The sequence below is a fragment of the Arachis ipaensis genome, chromosome B03 (assembly GCF_000816755.2).
Source record: "Arachis ipaensis cultivar K30076 chromosome B03, Araip1.1, whole genome shotgun sequence".
In the NCBI taxonomy this organism is placed as follows: domain Eukaryota; kingdom Viridiplantae; phylum Streptophyta; class Magnoliopsida; order Fabales; family Fabaceae; genus Arachis; species Arachis ipaensis.
In genome coordinates, this window is record NC_029787.2 from 41,169,114 (window position 1) to 41,196,404 (window position 27,291).

The 27,291-nt window shown below is 32.0% G+C and overlaps 4 long non-coding RNA genes across 9 annotated transcripts; 1 reads left to right on the forward strand and 3 right to left on the reverse strand.

Annotated features, from left to right (window-relative positions):
* Positions 12,110 to 13,153, reverse strand: LOC110270133. Its single transcript, XR_002359295.1, has 2 exons — positions 12,583 to 13,153; positions 12,110 to 12,397 (listed from the first exon to the last, which is right to left on the reverse strand). It is a non-coding gene; the product is annotated as an uncharacterized LOC110270133 (long non-coding RNA).
* On the reverse strand, positions 14,911 to 19,073 carry LOC107630384. Of its 6 annotated transcripts, none has more exons than XR_001618270.2 (9): positions 18,743 to 19,073; positions 18,300 to 18,361; positions 17,179 to 17,268; positions 16,965 to 17,067; positions 16,767 to 16,893; positions 15,847 to 15,913; positions 15,632 to 15,741; positions 15,440 to 15,549; positions 14,911 to 15,347 (listed from the first exon to the last, which is right to left on the reverse strand). It is a non-coding gene; the product is annotated as an uncharacterized LOC107630384 (long non-coding RNA). The 6 variants fall into 6 exon arrangements; XR_002359294.1 differs by having other exon boundaries at positions 15,440 to 15,542; positions 15,632 to 15,761; XR_001618269.2 differs by having other exon boundaries at positions 15,440 to 15,542; positions 17,184 to 17,268; positions 18,743 to 19,072.
* Positions 23,583 to 25,748, forward strand: LOC110270134. Its single transcript, XR_002359297.1, has 2 exons — positions 23,583 to 24,564; positions 25,160 to 25,748. It is a non-coding gene; the product is annotated as an uncharacterized LOC110270134 (long non-coding RNA).
* LOC107630385 lies at positions 24,608 to 25,159 on the reverse strand. Its single transcript, XR_002359296.1, has 2 exons — positions 24,840 to 25,159; positions 24,608 to 24,694 (listed from the first exon to the last, which is right to left on the reverse strand). It is a non-coding gene; the product is annotated as an uncharacterized LOC107630385 (long non-coding RNA).

Consider the following 27,291-nt stretch of genomic DNA (forward strand, 5'->3'; position numbering starts at 1 on the left):
GATATAAAAGAACTACAAGACCAAAATATAATCAATCTCTAAATATTGTATTTAAATAAATTTAAATTCCAATTATTTTAAATATATGATACATCCTTTAAAAAGAGAAAAGAGTATTTACCTATTTTGATTCTCAAAAAATTTCAGACCAAATATTTAGTCTTTAATTAAAATTAATTACTCAATTATTATTATTATTATTATTATTATTATTATTATTATTATTATTATTATTATTATTATTATTATTTTATTTGGCTTACGCTATTAAAAAAACAAAGTTTAAAGAAAAGCCAAACTACCTTGCATGTATATATAAAAAAATAAAAAATAAAGTATGACACCTAGTCTAGGATAAGCAATAACTATATTCCTAATCCTTTTCCATTTGATTTAATTGGCCTTGTTCCATTTGGTTTAATGGGCCAAAGCCATAAGCAAATCAAAGGAAAAGAAATAAAGAGTAATTTATATGTATACACATGTACATATATAACCATGGATCATTTTTAACTAAGACACCTAATCACTTCCATTACATTAATCATCAACTTTACCTTATCTTTCATTTCATTCACCAAGTCTTTGAAAAAATAGAGAGACCAAAGCTTTTCTTGAGGAAACCGTGGCCTTCACCAAGACTTCCGGTTTCGATTTTTAAAATTCTTAACTTCAATAAAAAATCTAATCCAGTAAAAGCATTCATATCTTCTTTTTTTACACGTTGGTGTCACTTTTATTCGGTAGAAGTTGACAGTGACGTAACTCTTCTTCCACTTGAATTTGGCCAATTGAAATTTTAGGAGGCACAGACGATTTCTGACGTTTCCTTCTTCATCAGCTCGGTCAGAAAGTTTCTCCAAAATCTCCGTTGTTTTGGTTCCGTATGAAGGTAGGGGATTTTATTTTAAAATTAACCATTTTCAATTTAAAAATGCCCAAAAGTATAGTAAATAATTGCAAATATGTTAGTAATTATAATGTTATTGAGTTTGAATTTCTTTGTTGTGGATGATTGGCTGTGATTGTGATTGAGTTTTTAGTTGAGAAAGTGAATGGTAATTGATTTTAGTGTTACTATATAAATGATTTTACTAGGATTGGAATCATATGTCGATTTGGAAGGCTGGTAAACTGTCGAGAAGTTATGAAAGTGAGGGAGCCCGTAAGGGTGGTGAAATCGAATTTTGAGGAGGGGTTCTATCCGTATTCTTGTAAAAACAAACGAAAAAGTGATTTTGTTTTGAAAACTTGATTTTTATATATATTTATCTTAAGAAATGATCTTTTTATTGGAAATCCGATTTATAAATCTATTTTAAGAAAATGATCCTATGTTGAAAAAGATCTGGTTGCATATCTTCTACTCATATTGAGGAAATGATTTTGTATTCAAAGTCTGAGTTATAAAATTTATACTAAGGAGTGACTTGGGTTTGAAACCATTGGAAAGAGTTTGAAAAAATATTGGTTTAATTCATTAGTAATTATTGGTTTGATTCAAGAGGAAAGGATTTGAAAGGAAGCTGAATTTTATCGAGAATTATTTGATATTTGTAAATGGTTTGATTATTGAAAAGGATTTGATATTCGAAATGGTTGAGAGATTGTTTGGTTGGGACCCTGAAAGGGTGGCATAGTCTGAATTTTAGAGGAAATGCTGCCAAATTTTTATAAAGCTCTAAGACTTTATTTAAAGTGTTATTTAAAAGCAAATATGATTTAAGAATATTATTTGATTTCGATTTATTACAAAAAGAGTTTTGCTTTCAATTCGATTTATATATTAAGAAAAATATAATGTTTTAAACTCAATCTTTTAAGAAGGGATTTTGCTTTAAGTTATATTTTGAGTTCGGTTTGATAAGAAAGAAAAGAAGAAGAACGAAAAGTAAAGGAAAGAGAGATAATTAAAGGAATCTCTACCACAGGAGAGTAGAGAACAAAGATTAAATGAATATATTAATTAAATAAATGTCTGCCACAGGAGAGCAAATGCGACTTTATTTGGGCCTTAGTGACAAATGTATAGTGGGGACGCCCACACACTGAGAACTGTTTTCTAGATGTAAGCGGCCTAGCCGTAAGACTTATAAGTGCACTATATGCATCTGGAAAGCCATATCTGATCTGGGACTCGTGCCCAAGTAATATCGAGAGCGGGTAGGCAACCGACACATGAGCTCATGGCCTGCTTAAGACAGACATGCATCATAATATTTGCGCATATGCATTTGATTGTGTTTGCTTGTATTACTTCTTTGTGATTGTGCTATTTGTCTTATTGCGACTTGCCTGTATATTGAACTGAATCTCTTGCTTGTACTATTAGTTTGTGAATGTCGTATTAATGTGATTAGAAATTGACGTTTGATTGAGAATTAATTATGTGGCTGAGAAATGGTTCATGTGACTAGTCTTAGACTTAAGATTCGTTTTGGGTTTAGAGATTTTGAAAGAGGTAATTAATTAGTTAAAGTAAAACCAAGAGTATTTTCAAAAGGTTTGATAAAACTATAGTTTCCTTGAGTATGTTAATTATTCGCGTTTTATCCATTACTTTTACGACATTCTCATTCCCTACTTAGAGCGTGTGGTTTATTTGTTCTCACCCCAAATCTTCTACCCTTTCAGTGGCACAGGTCCGAAGACTCCGTATGAAGTTGCGGACGATTAGTAGATTTACTTATGATTTCTATTCCTTTCATAGAGTTCTCTGGCCCTTGTTGGTTTAGTTTTTATTTTATCCAGAGGGATATGTATTGTATTCGAGTTTTATATTGAATGTATTCGTATAGCATTTATTATTATTAGTAATTATGTGATTATTATTACTTGAAGATCTTTGATATATGATTTTAATTAATGAAAACAAAATTTTCAGGCATTTTCTTAAAAATTGAAACGCGACATTGAACTAAAGGTTCAATATTAAATAGTTAATAAGGAAAACGAGTTAGTAACGCCTTACTTTTGGTACGATCATGACATGCTAAAAGTTAGGATGTTACAAAATGGTCCATGATAACTCTAACAGGGTACAAAATGATCTTTGACCTCCTTTGTTCGGAAATGACATCGTTCTCTCCCAATTTCCATCATATCTCGCATAACCCTAACATTCATACTCTCCTTCTTCACCTTCACAATCTTCTTTTCCATATTTTTCTTCCTCCTCTTCAACTTCAAGATCAAGCCATGGTGTAACTGCCACACGTGTCGCACCTACCTCAACATGTCATGGATCACACACTTTCTAAATTTCTGTGACTGGTATACCTACCTCCTTCGCACTTCACCCACCAGAAGCATCCACCTTCACTTCCTCGATAACAGCATCACTTCCACCCCCGACAACATTCACCATATCCACTCTCCGACAAGTAATATAGATTGTTTGACATTAGGACATCATCATGAGAAGATTCTCCTTCGACATTATATGCAAATTCTCATTTGGAATGGACCCCCGAGTACTTCATTCCTTCTCTTCCAGAGTCCAAGCTGGCAGACAACTTCCACCTCGCATCCAAGCTATCAGTACAACAAGCAATGTCGCCATCGCCGCTCATATAGAAACTGAAGTGATTACTGAACATTGATTCGGAGAAAAAGCTGAAAGAAGCGAGCGGAGTGGTGGACAACGTGGCCATGGAGATGATAGGGCACAGGAGGAGGAAGATGACGACAACGATGACGGGTCTTAATAAATCAAACTTTCTATCTAGATTCATGGGATCCATCGAAAACAAATACTTGAGAGATATAGTCATTAGTTTTCTGAGTATGAATTGGTTGAGAACAAGTTGATGATTTTTCTTCTTCTGAACATTGATGAAATTGTAGAGTGTGCATTGTGTAGCTTGAAGTTACAACGTTAGACTGTTAGGGTTATACGAGATATGATAGAAATTAAGAGAGAACAGTGTCGTTTCCGAATAGGGGGGTCAGTGACCATTTTATTTCCTGTCAGAGTTGCTAGGGGCTATTTTGTCTTCCGTTAGAATTGACAGAACAAAGGACCTAAGTGACTGACAGAATTAATTGTTAGAGACCAATCAAATAATTAATTTTAGTTGGAGACTAAAATGTTTGGTCCAAAATTCTTTAAAGACCAAAATAGATAAATACTCAAAAAAAAATTGTCTCATCTTAAGGATTTTTGTACATTTTTTTATAGAGGCAGAATAACCATTGAATTCTATGATTTACTTCTTATATTTATATCTGAACCTATATATGTCGAGATAACCATTACTTCCTTGCAATAAAAATGAAGTTTTACTAACTAGAACTTTGTTTTCCTAATGTGAACTAGTTCCTCTTAAGAAAACAGGAGTGAAAATGTTTATTGAAAATGTAATTTCTGAAAAAAAAAGCTTTAATTGAAGATTTTTTTTTTCTTTTTCTCTAACTAAAATTTGACATATTGTTTTGTTCAACGATAAATACCTGAGTTAATCTTTAAAGGAATAAAAACTTCTAATAAATCACAATTCATGAGTTGAATAGAGATGATATCTGTAACAAATTCTAATAAAAATCAATAGTTATCAAAAAGATATAAAAATTAAAAAAAATAGTATACTTTTGAACGAATGTTCCACCTAATATTTATAATATATTCGTTAGAGATTTGAAAAAAAGATTTGTATCAAATTTCTAACGAATTTGGCGAAATACAAACAGGTTCAAGTATCTCAAGACACGAACAAGATTTTCTAAAGTCATGAAAATTATAAAGGGATAAAGTAATAGATTAATCACCATTGAATTTGTAATTTCTATCGTGTGTGAACCTTATTATTTTGATTTAAAGGTGATTAAAATTTTTATTTTTTATTTTATCAAATTTTTATTTTAGAAAAACTTGATCTCCTAAAACCTAATTATTCCTGCAAAAAAAATATGTGTGGGCTGATCAAGTGGCTTAACCCAATTAAAAGTACTAGAGGGTAACATCTTTTATTAATATTGGAGTAAAAATATTAAAAGTGATTGGATTGATCTAATTGTTAGCTCACTAATCCATTTAAAAAAGTTTTAAGGTTTGAATCTTGTTTTGTGCATGCAATAATCTATTGACTAATGACAAATTTATGACACAGTAATTCTTAGTCTATCAAATTAAAAAATATCATGAAAAATCCAAAAAAAAAAAAAATGTCAAAAGAACATATTATTTAATTCTCTAATAATATTCTTAAATTTTCATATAATTCTGTAATTTTAATTTATTATTGTCCTACTACTCTCCATAAACACTAGTACAAAGATTATAATTTAAATAGAGTGACAATTAGGTTTTTAATTATTTCAATCTCGAACAAATTAGCTTATAAATAAAAAAATATCAATTAATAAGTTTTTTATTAGTGGAGTATTTGGTAAAAAAATCTCGAACAAAGATTATAAGTTTTTTTGGTAAAATTTAATAGCAATGTTTTTATATACCATTAACCACATACAGTGAAGTATTTGTTTACAGAAAATGGTCAAAGGAATAATAATTGCTTTATTAGGATTTGTCATTTGTGATAAATAGTAAATAATTAATAAAAGTATATGAAAGCTTAAAAGATAACAAATATTTTACTATCTAAATTGACATTGCATGTTTCCGCCGTACTCATATGACAATAATAAAACCAATTTTGCTAAGTAATTAAGAATGATTCTACTAACTTCTACCAACTCTTATTGAACTAGATTTTAAAGCCCACCAAACAAAAAAAAACACACCTCAATTACTAAAATTCACCATAATTTAGAATTACATTTTATCACTTTCTCCTACCTTCTTTTTACCACAGCCGTGCTCAGCGCCACCATTGCTGCTCCACACGAAGGTCACCGTCGACGCTGCTCGGCCTCCACACAGTCTTAGATAGAACCCCTCCTTTCAATGGAATCCTAATTAATTCTAACTAGTTTCTTAGTTAATTATATAATAATAAGAACACTAAGTAACAAAGACTCATGCATTATACAGCACAACTGGGCATAATCAATTTTATGCATAATTGTGGTTTTGTCGAGAAAAAGAGGGAGACATCATAAGCACAGCACAACACTACTAGCTAGCTATTAGCACTTTGGGGCAACGCATAATAATGGAATTGGAGATAGATATAATAGTAACAGCTAAGTCTCATCACGTGATGTATGATTTAAATAGGCACTAATCAATTATTAAATTCTGAGTAACTTAAATTGGTTTAATTTTTGGATGGTTCCCACCTGCCTAACACATCAGGAGCAAGAGGAAACAGCTCTAATAAGCTACTAATAATAACTATAATGAGTATTCATGTATTTTCACATTATGATGAGCCCACCATTATATTATGGTGCTTTTAGGTCTCCTATGCCGAGGTTTCTTAAACATCATGGAACTTGTTTATATTATTAAGTTTTGCTAAGTGCGTCCATTAATTAATAATTCTAGTAAAAAGGATGGAAAACAAAAAACCTAAGGAACAACATATTAAAAATGTTTGTTTTGAATCATTAATCCTCTTAAGAATATCAATTTTACCTTTTCATACATTATAAATTATAATAGAAAAAAATTAAGCAAAGAAAAGAGAGAAGGGCATGTTATCTTATCTTAATGTGAGACAGTTGTGTATATGTTTTACAAACGTGTCCTATGAATATTAAAAAGTAATCGTGATATATTTGTACATATTTATACATGCTATTTATATATTTTTCAGTCAATTATATTATTTATCTAAAAATCGGTTATTAAAAAATTATATATTTGAAATTTCATAAAAAAATATTATACTATACTGTTAATAAATTTGATTATTGGTCTATTCCAAATTTCATTATTTTACTATAACGGATTCGATCATTTTAATAATTAATTATTTAATTGAAAAATATGTGAATCAATTTGTATAAATATATATAAATGTATGGCTGATTTTACCATTGTTTTTTAGTATAAATACACGTAGCGGTTTTTAACTAAGTAATCAACAACTGAAATAATCAAACATGTTAAAGTAAAATAATTAAACTTTGTTACAATACATTACCAACCTTTTTAATGCACACTAAATATACATTTTTATACAATAATTGATGGGTGATTGTTTCATTTGAAGAGTTGATGACATGCATACATATGAAGTGTGAAATTTACATGATAGGTATTTAATTTTCTAAAAATGATGTGGTGAAACTTGAAAGTAATGATTGGAAATAACACATTCGTATCATATTCATATAGAAATCAAAACAAGCTAACGGCAGAACATAGTTTTATTATTAAGTGCATTGCATTGTTTAGGAGTTGGAATGGACTGAAGAAAGAACAATTCATTTGGCTAAAACAAAAGTTGAATGATTAGTTCTCAATTTTCACTGTCCAATATTTTTTGAACACTATGATTGCAAAGGGACAAGTTGGGTAGCCACAAGAGCAAGCAGCGACGTGATTCCTTTGGCTTAGCTCGCTTGGCGATTGGAGATAGGTAAGAATCAAGATGTGATACTTTAGGCAGCAGAAAATTAATAAAAGCCATATTATATTTACTATATATAAATAGTAGAGAGAGATAAATGAAATTCTTCAAAAATTAAACCTTAGTGCGAACTGCGAAGTGATGAGACATCATATCATGCATACCATTTAGTCCCAAGTGATTATCAACAGAATGATGTGCATTCACACCAATAATATTAATAAAAATACATGATCCTAACAGCTTTATATAATGTTAGCATAAGTATAAAAATATGGAGAAGGATGGGAGTAACATATTCTCATCGTAGGTTATACTTTTTGAAAGAACATTAGAGGTAGCCTTTTGAATAAAATCCAAAAATATCAATTACAACAATGCAAGTTGTATCTATATGGTCCCATGCATCCTATTCCCCTTTGAACAGAAAACGATCGCTAGCAGATGGGAATTAGGCACTATGATTTGTGTCTAGATCCTCTTCTCTCTCTTCCATATTTGTAACGTTTATTTTTGGTTAAATAACTTAATTCGGTTTTAATTTTTTAAAAGATCAAATAATTAAGTTTTTTATTTTTTAAATGGTGCCTTTTATTGGTCGTCATTTGGCAAACTTTCTTCTTATGTCCTTATTAATATTTTAAAACTTAGTTTTCTCCCAAATAAATACTCTTATTCTTGCTTATTATTGTGTAAATTCTTTTTCATAATAAATTAATTCATGCTATTTTTTACTAATCTTCTACTTAATAATAATAATAATAAATAGTTTATAATAATGAAAATATTGTCCTTGATCAATTAAATAATATGTATATGAACATGTTCTTACTAGATTTAATTATTCTATCTGTCTCTATAATTTCACCGAATTTTCAATTAAATCTTTATATTTTTTTCTTTTTAATTAGATCCCTATACCATATTAGATTTTGTAATTAAATTCCTATAGTGACAAAAATATTGAAATTAACAGAATATTCTATTAAACTATACAGAATATTCAGTCAAGTATTAGACATATTCATTTTTAAATGGAATATTCCGTTAATTTCAGCGTTTTTGCCACAGCAGGGACTTAATTACAAAATATAATATAGTATAGGATTCAATAAAAAAAGGTATAGAGACTTAATTGAAAATTCAGTAAAATTATAAAGACTAACAAAGTAATTAAACCTTCTTACCAACATGTATTTAATTCTTGCTATATCTTTAAAAATGTTTTTACTAACAACAATTATAAGATTATTTGAATATGATATTATAATTATTTAAACCCGAGTAATTCTTATAAATAATATTATAATAAGATTATGATTATTTGATTGAGTGTAATTCTTATAAGTAAGATTATAATGATTTGAACGATAATATAATTATTTGGATGATTTGATAATTAGCAAATAAATACATGATATTATAATTAGTTGAATACACACTTATAATTATTTGAACACGATATTATATAACGAAGAAAATATTAGGCAAGTATATAGAGTAATTTTTAAACATATGTAACAGTAAAAAAGGGGAGGGTCATATTATATTCTTCTAAAAAAGAGAAAAATATTGCTTTCATTATTACTTCTATCTAAAAAATACATCCAAAATTATTTTCCAATTATTTTAATACATAAAAAATGCTATAATAGACAGTACTGTAGAAAGTTGGTTCTTAATGAAAATGAATTATGCAGAGGAAATAGAAAATTATTATTTTGTGTAAAAAGAAAGACTTTAAAATTTAGTGTACTAGTAATATTTTTTTTAAGTATATTCTTTTACTAGAAGTGTATTATATAAAAGAGAATTCAAGGGTAGAAATAGTCCATTTACTCTCTAATAGTACATCAAGAACCATCACAAGAATTAGGAATTAGTTATTTCAGTTACTCATGCATCATGGTTCTCTACAGCCCCCTCAAACTCATAGTGGGTTGAGAAACCACTCTGAGTTTGTTCTTAAATTTCTCAAAGGAGGCAGAGGATAGTGGTTTAGTGAGCACATCAGCAATTTGAGAATCAGCTGGGATATAAATCACATGTAATTGTCCTTTAGACACCCGATCTTGAACAAAATGCAAATCGACCTCAAAATGCTTGTTTCGACTATGAAGAATTGGATTGACAGAAAGCATCACAGCACTGAGGTTGTCACAATACACGGTGGGTGCAATAGGTTGAGGAATCCCAAGTTCTTGTAGAAACTTAAGAACCCATAATATTTCAGCTCCACCATCCGCAAGGCATCTAAATTCGGCTTCTGTAAACGAACGACTCACTGCCGTTTGCTTACGACTACACCAAAACACCGGATTACAGCCAAGAAAGATGCAATATCCACTGGTGGACCTGCGATCTTCAATGTCACTCGCCCAATCTGCATCCGCAAAGACAAGAACACGAAGATCAGTAGATTTTTGAAAACATAATCCATGATGATACATACCTGAAAGATAACAGAGGATCCTTTTCAAGGTTGTCCAGTGATGTTGCTTGGGATTTTTCATGAACTGACTAACGCGATTCACAGAGAAGGATATTTCTGGATGAGTTAAGGTTGCATATTGCAACCCTCTAACAAGAGATCTATAGAGAGTTGGGTTTTCATATGGTTCAGACCCGTCAAAAATCAATTTAAGAGAGGAGAGCATAGGAGTAGGGACAGGCTTGGAGCTAGAGAGGCCTGCATGTCTTAACAGATCAAGAATATATTTTGATTGTGAAATGTGAAGTTCACCAATGCCAAGCATATTAAATTCTAAACCAAGAAAATAATTTAAACCACCTAAATATTTAAGAGAAAATTTAGAATTCAAGTTAGTGATTAGAGCATCAATTTCAGTCTTGTTGTTACCAGTTATAACAATATCATTCACATAGGCGAGTAAATAAGTAGTAGAATGTTTAGTATGTCGAACAAATAAGGAGGTATCAGCTTTGGTATTAGAAAAATCATGAGTGAAGAGAGCAGAACTAAGTTTAGCAAACCAAGCTCTTGGAGCTTGCTTAAGGCCATAAATGGCTTTATCAAGCTTGCACACTAATGAAGGGTTGCTGGACACAAAGCCAGGGGTTTGTAACATGAAAACATCCTCAGTTAAATCACCATTCAAGAAGGCGTTGTTAAAGTCAAATTGGCGAAGTGGCCAACCATATGTAACAGCAAGGGAGATAACAATCCGAATTGTAAAAAGATGAATCACAGGGCTATACATTTGATTAAAATCAATCCCTTCAACCTGTTGACACCCTTTGGCAACCAAGTGTGCTTTATATTTTTTGATACTATTATCAAGACCCCTTTTAACAGTATAGACCCATTTACATCCAATAATAGTAGAATTGGAAGGAGGGTCAATGAGATGCCATGTATGATTCTTGATCAAAGTATCATATTCCTCAATCATGGCTTGGTGCCAATGAGTAGAGGATAAAGCCTGAGAAAGAGTCTTGGGAGGATATTGAGTGAGATCAATGTTAGAGACAAAAGCTAAAGCTTTTGGTTTAACAACACCAGATTTAGATCTGGTAACCATACTATGTGTATTAGACGATTTAGGGATAGGTGAAGAAGTAAGAATGGGAACCTTGGGTAACTGAATTTCAAGACCAGATATAGGTATAGAAGCAGGAGGAGCATGCTGATCCGAGGAAGTAGAGGGAATAGAAATAAGGATAGGTAATAAGGGTGAACTAAATTCATTGATATTAGAAGTGGATGCATGATTAAGAACATTATATGTGTTAAGTGTATTAGTATTAAGATTAGAATAAAAAATCGAAGTGGAGTCAACTGTGATGGCAAATGAATTAGAATTGGGAACAAGAGGTATAGGAGGCACAGAGGTAACAGTATGAGGCAAAGAAGAAATATCAGATGTAGCAGAAGAATTAGATGAAAAGAAAATTGAAGATGAAAATAATTTTTCATCAAAAATAACATTTCTTACAATTAGAATTTTCCTTCATGAGTAAGACATTTGAAGCCTTTGGATTGAGGAGCATAGCCAAGGAAGATGCACTGTTGAGATCTAAAATCTAGTTTATGATGATTTAAAAGGTCTGGTGTTGGGGTAGCATGCACAACCGAAAAGCTTGAGCATGGCATATTTGGGTTTAATATTGTGAAGCTTCTCAAAAGATGATTTAAAATCTAAGACTTTGGTTGGTAGCCGATTTATGAGGAAAGCAGCTGTAAGAAAAGTATCTTCCCAATAGAGAAGAGGCAATTGAGCAGTAGCTAAGAGAGTTAAACCCATCTCAGTCACATGTATGTGTTTGCGTTCAACAACTCCTTGTTGTTGATGCGTGTAAGGACAAGAGGGGCGATGAACAATACCCTGATCTTGTAAGAATGTCCTAAATGTGCTTGAAAGGAATTCTTTGCCATTATCAGTTTGAATGGCTTTGAGAGAATGGCCAGTTTGCCTTTTCATCAATACTTTATACTGCTGAAAAATAGAGAAAACTTAAGGCTTGGACTGCATCAAATATAAACAAGTATAACGTGTAAAAGCATCAACAAAGCTCACATAATAACGAAACCCGGACCTAGAAACTGATGAAGCAGGACCCCAAGTGTCAATAAACACAAGTTGTAAAGGAGAAGTGTATTCAGTTTGAGAAAGGGAAAAGGGGAGAGCATGCATTTTTTCCATACAACAATGATCACAAACAAAGGAATCAGTAGCTGAATTTTGATTAATAGGAATATTACATTGTTTAAAGACACTTTTTACAATAGATTTAGAAGGATGTCCCAGCCTTCTATGCCACAAAGTAAGATTGAGATTACAAGAAGCTAAAAAAGTATGAACAGAATTATGATCATATAATGGTGTTGGCACACACAAATTATCAAAGGAATATAGTCCATGTCTAAGAATTCCTTGAAGAAGTGTTTACTTGTGGACCTGAGATTTAACAAAACAATGAAAAGGGTGAAATTCAAAGAAAATATTGTTATCTAAATAAAATTTTGATACATTAATAAGATTCTTTGCAATTTCAAAAATGTGTAAAACATTTTTAAGACCAAAAAGATGATTATTATGAGGTCTAAGCAAAGAAGAAGAACCAGTGTGTTTGATAAAGATACCAGATCCATTTGCTATATATAGTTTATCAGGTCCAGTATATTCAGATGAAGATATAAGGTTGGCAGAATCATGTGCGAGGTGATGGCTTGCACCGGTGTCAGGGTACAATACAGTGTCAGCAGCAGAAGAGGTGGAAGTGAGGTAAGACTATGGCTGGTGAAAGAAGGAGGAAGGAGGAGGTGGTGGATTAGATGAACCAGCATTGGCTGAATTTGAAGAGTATCCATTGTATGCTTGATCAAATCGATAGAAGCAGTGTAAAGCGGAATGGCCTGGACGATTACAAACTTGGAAATAAAGACGATTTGTTGATTGCCATGAATTTCTTCCACCTGTGCAAATCTTCTACCACGAGCACCTCTTCGTCCTCCAGAGGTTCTTCCAGTAAATCTTGGATTGGAAAATTTTGATTGAGCTAACTGAGCTTGTGCTAATCCAATGGAAAGTTGTTTGAACTTTTCAAGCGTTTCTTCATGAGAAATAAGAAGAGTTTCAACCTCTCCAATGGTAAAGAGTTCAGGTTTGGGTTGAACAAGTGTAATGCAGTGTGAATAATCTTCAGGAAGGCCATCACATTGGCTTTTATATGTGTTTCATTCATGACATCATACCCAAGAGCAGTGAAGAACCAGTAATATTTCTTTCAAGTATATTTGTACTATATATATATGCAGACTAACTATAACAGAGAACCTAAGAGTGGAAATAGTCAATTTACACTCTAATAGTACATCAAGAACCATCACAAGAATTAGGAATTAGTTATTTCAGTTACTGATGCATGATGGTTCTCTACAAATACAATAACAAAATCATACCAACTATCCAAACTACTAAATTTGAAATAAATAAACAATTAAAGCAAAGAAGTCGTACACCAAATCTTCTTCACAATACCAAGCACCTCTTGATTAGTAGCTTAGTTATATAGCACTATAAAAAAAATTATTTTTAGCGGCCATTTATTTTACTTTTAGCGGCAATAAAAATAGCCACTAATACATTTACCGGCAATTAGACATTAGCTGTCTTATGCTTTGTCGCTAAAAGGTTTTAGCGGCAATTATAACATTTACCGGTAAAGACCGGTTTAGTGGCCGCAAAAAGTATATAACTTTTAGCGGCCATTTTGTTGGCAATTTATATGGCCACCAAAAGTAATTCTAAGATTGCAATGTTATTCACTTTTAGTGGCTATTACTATTGTCGCCAAAACCCATTTTTACCGGCAATTTATATAACCACTAAAAATAATTCTAAAATTGTAATGCTATTCACTTTTAGTTGCCATTACTATTACCGCTAAAATCTTAAGACATTTTTTAGTTATATTATACTTATTTTCTTAGAAGCAACAAACTATTTTTTTTTTCTAAAATCAAGTATATATTTTTACCAACAATAGTTATTATGCATAATATAAATATACTTAAATTAATTACTACAAAATGCGATATTTCATTAAACTCAAAATATTGATACACAAATTTCTCTTAAAAAGTAATAAATCATGTTACAAATCTAAACAACAAAAAATGCTACAAGCTTATAACTATGTTACATCAATGTTACAATAAAAAATGCTACAGAAATTTCTCTTATTATTCTTTACAACTTTCACCATGGCCTTGCGAGAATTTGAAGAAGAACCTGCTGAGATATGATGATGATGATATGTTGTTAAAACACTTACATGGCTTGATGATGATTGAGTAGTAGATGAAAAATCATGACTCATTGAAAGACTTAAAGTCTTCAAATTCCCACCTCCATCATTAACATTCACATTAACACTTTCCACCATTCCATTACTATTAAGTTTCTGATGAAGCAATTTTTATTCTCTTATTCTTAATGAATTTGATGATGATGAGGTTCTTTTGTTGTTTCTTCTTCTTCTTCAACAAGTGGTAGAATATTAGTAGAACCATCATTGCTGTAGCCAAGTGCTGTTTAAGCTGGTGTTGGTGTTGGTGTTATAGTAAATGTTCTCTAAGCTTAGAGTCATTACTTCTCTTTTAGGGCCAATAGTAAAAATTTTACTAAAGCTGAAAATTTGAAATAAAATTAGGAACCTACAAAGGGATTTAAAAGGGGGAATAAATAAACAATATTCTCAGAAACATACAATAGTATTAACCGTCACTGCAACCGAAAAAATATCAAAGAACTATGAATGCATTACTAGCCAATTAATGTGCTTACCCTTCTCCTTCATATTTAGAACCAATATCAGTTTGAATAAGGCTTCAAACCCTAGAAATTAAAATAGAGCCAAGCAATAAAAACTACACAATTTAAATCCACACCTAATTAGAAGAAGGAAAGATCCCTAACATTCAATCAGCTAAAATTATATTTAACTCACTAAATACAGAAAATTAAATGCAATACAAGGTTTCCATCAAATATAAACAAAAATCTTAATTCATTCATGCCAAAACAGCTTTAGAAATGTATAATAGTTATAAATCTCAAACCTAATCCAACCAATCAAACCTCTGTCTCCCAAATGTTGTAACCCTAGGTTTAACTTTCCTTCTAACTTCACTCCTCAAATCAGAATCACCTCCTGCTTCTTTCTAGAACCGTTAAATAAAGGAGAAAAAACAAAGTTCAATTTTATATTATAATAGTCCTAATTCATTCAATCAAAACTCCATACACTATTATTTTGAAAGCGGCCTACTTGATCAGTAACTCCAGAAAAAAATCATACTCCAACCAAGCTTTTCAGTCTTTTAAATCCTGTCTTGAGATGAATCTGCAGTATACATATATCTGAATCAATAAATAAAAATTGAACTTGTCTATTATAAAATGTATAATATGAATTTTGTACAAATTGAAACTTACCTATCAGAACAAAAATTTATGTCATCTTTGATGTTCGATCTACCAGAACCATAATTATCCTTTGAATATAATTTGCTGGGAACTATACCAACTTCTGCTAAGGCTTTAACCTCAAATTAAGAAGAAAATATTCAAACTTTTGCATGTAAGAAAAATAAATTTTATAGGAAGTAAAGTTCTGACAGTTTTTACCTTGAATAGATCTAAACTCAGGGTCTTCCACACTAACATCATCAAATGCTGTAACTAGTAACTACGGACTTGGAAAGTGATATAATTCGAGCAATCCTGTGTTTGGGGTCCTAGAAAGACACAGAAATAACTTTTAATTGATGTTAGGCCAAGCTTAAGTAATAAATCTTTCTTGAGAGAAGAATTCAAAATCAGTGCATGCCTTAGGAGCTAACCTTTCAAGAGAAGAATTCAATTTAACTAACCATCTGGCTTACTCTCTTCTGGTACACAGTTGACAGGCTTCAACATCATCATCAACATAATCATCATCAATTTAATTTAAAAATAATGTACATAAATTGGCAAGATCTACAATATTCATACTGATAAATTGCCAAAAGGACAAACCCATGCAGAATTTTAAGAACTTATGTAATATACAATAAATTTTCTGTAAGAACTTATATAATGTCAAAAAGAATTTTAATAAATCACCATCATGTTATTAGTTCGAATAATTTCAAGCTTTTTGATCAAGCCACTGTCCATACACAATCATTGTCACCTAATTACAATTCTCATGTTGCAACTAGTCTCCCGCATGTAGTTTAGAGAGTGATAATGATTTAATTTATGCATCATCAAATTCCAATAACTCTTTAAATCATGCATTCATAGATAGTACAACAACACTTTTAGGAAATGCATCACAACATTTAGAAACACTTATTGCAGCTAGGCATGCAGAATTTTATATTACAATTCATATGTATCACACATTAGCAGAAATTTTAAAATGACATGTTTATGTAAATTTATCAATTCAATATTTTTGGCATTTTAAGTCGAACTAGTAATATCACTTGTATACTTTCTCTTTAAATTACCTTTTGTATTTACAGTTTATTTATTTGTCTTGAGTATCATGCATTATTTTCTAAGGAATGTGTTCAATAAAAATTAGCCACATATATTGCAATCAGTATCTTCATCTTGTAAAAAGAAAATGAGATATTTCTTCAAAGTTCAAATTAAGAAAACTTAAGTATAGATTAACACTTGATTCATAAGCCCTTTAAAAGACACGTGCACTTCATCCGTGTTATTGAATTATGTTAGTAATGAAACTGACATAACAAAAAAGATTATGTACCTGAAGGATTGGACATAGGAAAAATGATGGCACAGGTCGCTCTTTCGAAACATGTAATTGCTCCAGTTTTCTCACCAGAGACGGTGTTAACTATCAGTGGTTTCTTGAAATTTCTTGAAACTTGGATCTACATTGGAATTAACTTCCTTAAAGAAAAGACAAAATAAAAAACAAAGAAAAAAGGGTCTAGGCTCATACCAAATTCAAAAGAACAACTGCCAAGTCATCTTGATAGTGCTCAAATAGATAATAGTGCACTATAGCCTCCCTTGTAGACAGCAACCATGAAAGCTTCATTATCCTTTCTTCCAAAATTTAGAGCAATGTAAGAATGACATAAAGCATTTTTTCTTTTGTCTTCTTTTCTCTATTTTAGGAAAATTAAAAGAAATTTATTGCTGCAAGGACAAACCTAACTAGTGATATTTATTCTCCAATCTGAATCTTCTGCAAACATTCCGCCGCAATAATTTTAAAGGTTGGAACAATAATATGAGGCCACCTAAGAAATAAAAATTGTGAATAGGATATCAGCTAAAAAGAGCCTTGGTCTTATATAACCATACTTAATAAATATGAAAAAAGAAAAAAGAAAAAAAGGTGTCATGTTCATTGAATCTAGACAGAACATAGTACATACCTAGATATGCATGTATGAAAAATACCATATATATATATATAAAACTAACTCAATGAAAAGACAAGGGACGACTTAAAGTTGTGGATTATATCTCATGATATGAGATTCTTTAATCTAATCTATAATAATGGTAATTGGAATTACATAGAGATAATGCACAAATTGTCCTCCAGGAATGGACCCTCATATGTGTTAAATCCCAATGAAGCCAGTCTCTCAGACGAACATTAAGCTTATCCTCTTCAAATTTAATAGTATGAGAAAATAAAAAACTGGTTATTAGCGTATTAATCTTTGATGTGCGTAAAGAAGATAAGAAATTTGATAGAATATGATATTTCTATTATGCTATTTAGAGTCTATACATGAAAACATTTATGTTGTAGAAATTGAAACTACTCATGGATCTCTGAGTGGTTCTCTAAACATCTGTAAATGCCGGCCTAACACTAGTTGCTCTTCTCTGATCAAAGGCTCCCTTGCTAATTGCTACTAAGTACTAACACCTTAGCCATTATGAAACAGTAACACAAATTCTTAACTCTTGCCAAGATGAACAAAACATTACAAGGAGGAGCAATCGAATTTTAAAAGCAATTGCAGACAGCAGTGTGTGCCACAACACACCAAACTTTTGGAAATACAGGACAAGAACATCAGATATTCAGATATATATTTTTAAGATTTATCGGGTATTCAAGTACTTGTAAATGCCAAATTACCAATATTCAGTGCCATCAATATTCAAACAACTACAAATAAAAGTATGACATGTCTTGTACACCTTGTTTCGTTGGTGTTTCCTTGCATCACAGGCTAAAATTACTATCATGCACAACTTAAAAACTTAAAAAAGACAAAAACTGAGTGAAAAAGTGAGTAATAGTACATACGTGCAAGTGTAGAGCTTCTCGTTAATCATCCTGAAATGACCACCTGACAATCTTGCTTTCATCTACAACAACCAAACAACACACCATTATTCAATTAGAAAATCTCAAATTATTAATTTGGAATAACGTGATAATAAATTGAACATAAAAAGAAAAAAAAAGGGCTAAGAATTGTGGCTTGCTTTCTCCAGAAAAGTTGAGGATTTGGATGGTTCCTTGAACTTTCTGAGCTTAGCAGTATCCGTAATAAATTGTTGCTCGTCTTTACTCTTGTTGTTTCGTTTCTTTTGCTCACTCTTTGTCATTTTTTTTCTATTCAAATGAAAGTAGGAACCCTAAGTTCCTAAACCCAAACCTAACAGCTAGCTAAAAGATAAAAAAGAAAAAAGAAAAACCTAAGAAACAGAGGTAACGGCAAGTAAACAGAAACGGCAACAGCTTACCTCAAACGACGGAAGAGGTGTTGTCGGCAATACAATGCACCTTGAGAGAGCACCTTCCGGCGAGAACGGAAAGAGAGAGGGGAAGGGTAACGGAGAGGCGCTCGTCGATGTGGATGTTGAGGAGATTGGAAAGCGGGATGGGAGGAGGTGGAGGAAGATGTCAGGGGAGGCGGAGGCGCCGATTTGGAGGATGGAGATGACCTAAGGCGGCGACGGTGGCGACGACGGTGACAGTAAACTTAGGGTTTCGACGATGAGATCTCCCTTTCCTGAATCTACTTCTCGCCCTCACTCCCTCCCTCTGTTTTGGTGACTGAACTTAGTGGAACTATTATTAAAAAAATTATTTTAATAAAAAAATACTGACTATAGTACTATGGCCACTAAAACTTTTTCACTAAAAGTAATTTTTTCTTATATTTTTAGTGACAATAATAATAATTACCATTATAATATATAATATTAATGACAAATATATAATGGCCACAAAAACATAACTTAAATTAAAAATATAGTGGCCATTATATTATTGCCGCTAAAAATTTGTCGCTAAAACTAATTATTCTTGTAGTATAGTTCTTGATCCATGTGGTCATTTTAACAGTAACAGTCAATGCATTGTCAATGGTAAATGTTCAAAGTTTTTTTTTCAAAGCATTTTGAGATACAACAGTTATTGATGAAGTAGGCTTTCTAAAATATCAAAAGAAGAGATAACAAACGAATTGTATCAAAGAAAAATAGAGGTTGATAACTCATTTATAGGTCCATATAATGTCTTCGGTCTTCTTCTCAAATTTGGATGTCATATTAATATTGACTATGCTTGCCAAACTTCAGTCATCAAATATCTTTTTAAGTATCTTCATAAAAAAAATGATAGATTGACAGCTACATTTTGTCAAAACAATTATATTCAAGTACATGAAGTACATAATTATTATGATTATAGATATATATTAACATGCAAAGTTGTATGAAGATTGTTTGGTTAGCCTTTTCAAATGAAGAAACCAGCAGTCATAAGATTATCATTCCATCTTTCTAATGATAAGCCATTTTTGTATAAAGACAACAATATAATTCAATCGGTTGCTGAAATTTTTTTTTTCAAGAAATCTATGTTAATTGGATGGTTTAAAGGAAATTAAGACTATATTGATACAAAAGATCTAACTTATTTTGAATTTTCTACAAAATTTTTTTGGAATGGAGAGAATTATTTGTGGATCCATAGAAAGAAAAGTTATTCCATAGGAAGGATATCTCATGTACTACTGATGAATAAAGAAGATTACTACGTAAGGTTACTTTTGAACGTTCAAAAGGGATACAAAAATTTTGATGATCTTAGAACAGTTGATGATGTCATTTATAACTCCTTCAAAGATATATGTTATATGATAGAACTATTGTAGGATGATAGAGAATTCATTGTTGCAATTTCTGAAGCAGGAATAGGGAGCACAGAAATTTTTCTAAGGAGTCTTTTTGTTATTCTATTAACATCAAACAATATGAATATGTTAGAGTTTGTTTAAAAAAATCTGAAACTTTTTCTCTAATGACATATTATATGAACAAAGGGAATTACTGCAATACAGAATATAACCATAATTTAATATATGGCTTTTTAAACTTTATAAAATTCAATTTAAGCTATAATTGTAACATATATTAATCAAATGATATTAATAATAATTAAATTTGGACAATAATGAATTTTTTGTTCAGTAAAAGAATCGTGAGGTTGTTTTAATTGTTTATTAGTGATCATTTTAATTTATTTTCTTTCCTATGACAATATTCTGATAATATAAGAAAATAAAATACCTTTTATACTAATTTCTCTTGATGATTACGTTTTGTGCAAATCAATGTTATGTTATGTCTAAGACATGGAGTATTATTTTGGATATTTAAATTTATCACTTTGCATTTGCATTTGCTGTGTTTCTATTTTTATAGATTTGATATCTATGTTAATCATGTCAAGTATAATAGAGTAGCCAAGAAGACAAGAGATGAACCGGCACTCAGTGTCCGACACCATCCGGCGCCTAATGTCCATTGGCACCCAGCAGCTGCAATGACTTAGTCAACAAGGACTCTTCTTTCAATAAGTATGTAACTACACTTTCGGTTATCAATACTGACTTAGACTAATTTAGTTATATTCAGATAGGTCTTTATATATAAATAGCAAGTTGGCTTCTATCCAAATTACTTGAAATTAAAGTCATGTTCTGTAAAATTAATTCTATTCTATCTTCCCTACTTTTGTTAATCACACTACTAATTATATCTCTCTTGACCTCTAGTACCTAACATGGTATCAGATCAAGATTCAGATTTAGATACAGAAAATAACCTACCAGATGTCACTTCTTCACAACCCAACACCATGGCATCAAATCTTCCCCTTATTCAGCATAGTTCCCAAAAATTTATGCCAATTGAGGATAAATTGGATGAAGCGAATTTCCTAACTTGGGAGCAACTGACACTATTCACAATTGGAGCTAATGATCTTGAAGATCATCTCAAGAAAAAGCTGGTTCTTCCAATAAATGAATCCGATGCAGATCAATCTTCAGGAACCATGTCCAAAACTTACAAGTAGTGGAAACTCCATGATAATCTCCTAACAAAATGGCTAATGCAATCAATGGATCATTCATTCAAGATAAAGATGATTGGTTGTTGTTTTTTTCATCAAATGTGGGACAGAATTCAAGCATATTTTGCCAAATTTTGAAAGATTACGGTAAAACAATTAAAGATTGAGCTAAAGAACATCAAGAAAGGGGGATCCACAACACATGAATATCTCAAGAAGATTAGGAAAGTGGTTGATTCCCTAGCTTCTGTTGGTCACCTATTAACAGTCATTGAACATTTCGATGCAATCACTGAAGGTTTGAGTACGGAATATGCTATGTACATCTTTGCGATGTCAAAATTAGACACTATGTGCTTAATTGACGCTGAAGTATTACTCATCACTCATGAAAACATGCTGGACAGAATCAAGAAATCAGATCTTAGTATTCTTTAATCCAATTTTACTCAAATAAGTTTTCAATACAACAACAGAGGAAATGGTAGAGGCTTCTCAGTAAGACGAGGTCATACCAGAGCTTGGAGGGGAGGAAGAAATAATTGAAACTCGTCAAATCGACCTCAATGTCAAGTCTGTGAAAGGTTTGGACATACTTCTATGAATTGATTTCACAGATTTGATCAAAATTTTCAAGCAAATTCAGCAACAAATTCAAGCTCAACAACTACATCTGCTCCACCACTACCATCAAATTTTTACAATTGAATAGCTTACTTCACTTCACCAACTGCATCTTCTGAGAATTCTTGGTTTTCAGACACTGGAGCTTCTCATCACATCACGAATGATCATCGTCTTCTAACCTCCTCTGTTTTTTTGGATACAGAACAAGTAGTTTTGGGTAATGGCAATTCCACACCTATTGCAAATATCAATCATTCTTGCCTTATTTCTCTTGATAACAATAATAGATTTATTCTCAAACAACTTTTGCATGCCCCTAAAATCTCAAACAATTTAATTAGTGTTTACCAACTTACTAAAGATAATAATTGCTATTTTGAATTTCATTCTCATGCTTGTTATGTCAAATTTTAGGACACCCACTAGATTCTACTCCAAGGATGTGCTAAGGAAGGAGTTTACAAATTTGAAAGGGTGGCAGTAGAAAAATCACCCATTATTACATCGAATACAATTGCCTTGTCTGCTATTTGTCATGATTTTGATGTTTGCCACAAAATATTGGGTCATTGTGCACCTAAGATTGTCTATTTGATGCTCAATAAATGTAATCTTTCACCAATACATATCAATAATAATGACTTTCACTACAAAAAAAAAAAGGCCTATGGTCACGGTAAAAAACCGTGACCATAGCTAGTAAAAAGGGTGACCATAGATCTATGGTCATGATTTTTTACCGTGGCCTATTCTCTCGTGGCCATAGGTCTATGGTCACGGTTTTTTTATCTATGGTCACGGTTTTTATGGTCACGGTTTCAATTTTCAAAATCTGACACTTTAGGCCACGTTTTTTTACCGTGACCATAGGTTAATCTATGGTCACGGTGAAAAACCGTGACCATAGCCTTTATGGTCACCCCTCCTTAAAACCGTGACCATAGATTAGGCTATGGCCACGGTTTTCACCGTGACTATAGCCTCTATGGTCACCCTTCCTTAAAACCGTGACCATAGCCCTATCTATGGTCACCCCACCTAAAACCGTGACCATAGCCTCTATGGTCACCCTCCTTAAAACCGTGACCATAGCCTATCTATAGTCACGGTTTTTCACCGTAGCCATAGACTCTATGGTCACCCTCCTTAAAACCGTGACCATAGCCTATCTATGGTCACGGTTTTTCACTGTGGCCATAGCCTCTATGGTCACCCTTCCTTAAAACCGTGACCATAGCCTTATCTATGGTCACGGTTTTTCACCGTGGCCATAGCCTGTTGTTGTTTATGAGATTCAATTTTTTTAAATTATAATCACATCCCAAAATGATAATAATCACAAAATAAATCTAAAAATAAGAAATTCAAGAAATTTAAATCATAAAAATTTCATTATAAGATAGATATGTTTAATTTTTAGTCTAAACAACACAAATCAAAATAGAGTGTAATTTTTCCAATTACATGTAAGACCTCAAAAAGTACATAACACATCAAAATATTACATTTACATAACTAAGGTCATTATAAGACCCTTCCCATCTGATATTTGTATGGAACATACTTTCTTCATCACATCATGTCTTCCTGCACGTAAAAAAAAATAAACATGTTAGATATCTTGCAAAAATGCTTTTGATGATGCAATACATATGCAGCAAAAAAAAGGAAAACATTCATCCATAGCAACACTCAAGAATTATTCACAACCATTATTCACTAAATACTATTATTTTAATAATTAGTTGGCACATAAAAGGTGGGATTCATTTTTAAATAATGTTACAAATCACCAACAAGTAAACCTTAGCAAATATTCATATATAGACAGTTGTTATAATAACCGACAATTAAGTTCTCAAAAAAAATACCAAGTGACAAGCAATTGAGACATCATGAGTATAAAACAAAGATACAACACGATATGCAAAAATTTCTGCAAGAGAGAGAGAGATAGAGAGAACAGCATTAGAGCCGGCTGACAGTGTTCTTAAGATGGATCAATAGCACAACAAGAAGCTATAAGAGTTAAAAAATGAATGTTACTGGAAGCATATCAATTTATCTATCTATTTTTTTCCTGAAATTTTCTCCTCATAGATTAATCAGAAGAATTCACTTCAGCCATATATAAAACTTTAGCATTAAAAAAATAATATTATAGAGTATATTGACCCTATTATGACCAACTAAAAAATCTCTTAGAAAAATAACATGGAACAAGTGTCTACTGTCTACATGTAAAACAATCATAAGCTTAGAAACAATTATAAAAAAAAAATCAAATACAATCACAAACTTAGAAACAATTATTAAAAAAAATAAAATACAACAAATTCATAAAGGCTAGATTCAAAAGAGCTTCATGAGTAATAAAAAACACAGATATGAAAATCCAAAATTGACTTTCTAATATCAGATTTTAAATTTAAACTAAATACTAGAAAAATAACTCATATATGGAGTACTATCTTATGTTACCACTGTGAAAGTGATCAAGACAAATTTCAGGCACAACAAGATCAAATACCATTATCGATTACTCTTTAATTTGGAGTTTTCTAAATAATTCTCGGTTCTTTAGATTACTAACACCATAGAAGCAGCAAATCTGCATACCTGCCCATCTAAGGCCTGAATGGCACTTGACGCCTCCTCAACCGAATTGTAAGTAATAAACCCAAATTCTCTGGATCTGTCAAATCCTATGGAACATACTTATTAAGTCTCAGAGATTCAAATTTTTCATTAGAAGCTGGAAAAAAAATACTAATAATAGTTTTGTTAATTGTGAACTACAGTGTAAATGCAAATAGAAGCACTAAAAATCAGAAGTTTAAGGTAAAATACCAGAGTCTACAGGTTGTACACTTGACACATTCTCTAGGGCAACAGCGGTGACGGCGGAACAGCGCAACGACGTGGCTCTACGGAGGTCACGGTGGCTGGACTGTGCGGTGCTACAGCTCGCGAGGATGACGAAGACGGTGACGGCGAAGAACCCCCAGCGGCGGCTCTAGCTCAACGGCAACGCTTCTCTCTCCGCGATGGCAATGGCTCCCCGCGTGCGGCAGTTCGGTGGCGGATCGGCAGCAGAGCGTGGCTCCCTCTCTCCCTCAATGCCTCTGCAAAGCAAATCTCTCTCTCCTCCGGCGCCTCAAAGACAACAGGTTCTTTATTGTTATCATGCTATTGAATAAAGAATTTGTTGTTGATTAAGGTTAACTTAAAACTTCTATGGTACATAAGTTAATATTATTATCTTGATTCATCAGAAAACAACACACAAATAAATTATTATGAGTAATGACATCCACTTCAATACTTAGTGACCTTGGTCTTTATCGGATTAAGCTAATGAACAAGGTTCCTTTGTTTACATTGAAAAACCATATAAACATAGCAATAAGGAAAAATCACTACAGTTGATAAACTAATCACAATAATAGTTAAGAAAATTCACCAAGATGGTACACTAATTAAATAATTTATACACTAGTCTATTCACCGAGTAAAACCCCCAATTGGTTTAGAAACGTTTTCTGAGTGGCGACTTTAGTCTTTTATTGTTGTTTTTCAACCATTATTCCCTAAATTTCAAATTATTATAAAGATTAGCAATTAAACGTGCAAAAGAGAAAGTTTAGTCCCCAATCAAATTTTACAAAATAGTACTCATCTGTCTCACAATGTGAACATCTAGGAACTAAAAGCTAATAAACCAAAACTAAAGAATAAAGTTGCCACTGGGGAAAAAAAGTTTAGGCTAGGGAACAATTTGTGGTTTTTACTCTCTTTCTCACTTGGATCATGTCTGTTTTTTTGTAGTGAACATAATATGAACTTTGTTTTTCTTAATATATTCTTTCATTAACATAGAACAGAGAGCAACATAATATAAACTACAAGATACAAAGCATCAATGGAACTCTGGAAGAAGATGTCTTGCTAGGATCAAAGATAAGTTGAGAAATTTACACATAAAGGCTAAGAATTAGTAGTGTTCTACATTCCTGAAAGGGAAACATTTAATTGAAGATCACATGAAATATCTATGGCACAAATTCAAAAAATAATGTTTAAAAAAATTACCTACATATAATTACACAAAATTTGCTTGACAAGTATAGCATCCATACTTCAACAGATTTAAACATGAAACTATGTAGCTCCAGAAATGTATCAATTGACATGATTACTAACACCATAGAAGCAGCAAATCTGCATACCTGCCCATCTAAGGCCTGAATGGCACTTGACGCCTCCTCAACCGAATTGTAAGTAATAAACCCAAATTCTCTGGATCTGTCAAATCCTATGGAACATACTTATTAAGTCTCAGAGATTCAAATTTTTCATTAGAAGCTGGAAAAAAAATACTAATAATAGTTTTGTTAATTGTGAACTACAGTGTAAATGCAAATAGAAGCACTAAAAATCAGAAGTTTAAGGTAAAATACCAGAGTCTACAGGTTGTACACTTGACACATTCTCTAGGGCAACAGCGGTGACGGCGGAACAGCGCAACGACGTGGCTCTACGGAGGTCACGGTGGCTGGACTGTGCGGCGCTACAGCTCGCGAGGATGACGAAGACGGTGACAGCGAAGAACCCCCAGCGGCGGCTCTGGCTCAACAGCGACGCTTCTCTCTCCGCGATGGCAATGGCTCCCCGCGTGCGGCAGTTCGGTGGCGGATCGGCAGCAGAGCGCGGCTCCCTCTCTCCCTCAACGCCTCTGCAAAGCAAATCTCTCTCTCCTCCGGCGCCTCAAAGACAACGGTGACGGCGGGAAGGACCCAGCCGCGTCGTCCCCTCCTCTCTTCCCCTCTTCTCCCTCGAGCTCCCCTTCTCCCTTCTCTGTTCCCCTTTCTCCCTCACTCACTGAACTCACTGAGTGTTGTGTGCGTGTGTTTAGGGATTTAGGGTATTAAATTGGGAAATTTGGGATATTAGGGTTTTTATTAGAAATATTTAGGATTAAGATAAAATATATATAAATAATATAACAATTTTATAAAATATTTGAGATAAAATAATAATTTAGAATTTAAATATAATACTGTGAAGATTATTTTTGTAAAACAAAATTTCATTTATCAAAATATCATTGAGTTCAAATAATTATTTCTAATTTAAATTATAAAGTAAACATACTAATCACATTTTATAAAATACGGTTAAATTCAAAATATCAATTACCTAAATTAAATTATATGATTTTTTATTTTTTTTATTATAACTTTAATTTTAATTTATATAAAATAACTAATTAAAATAAAAGTTGTACATAAATATTAATTGA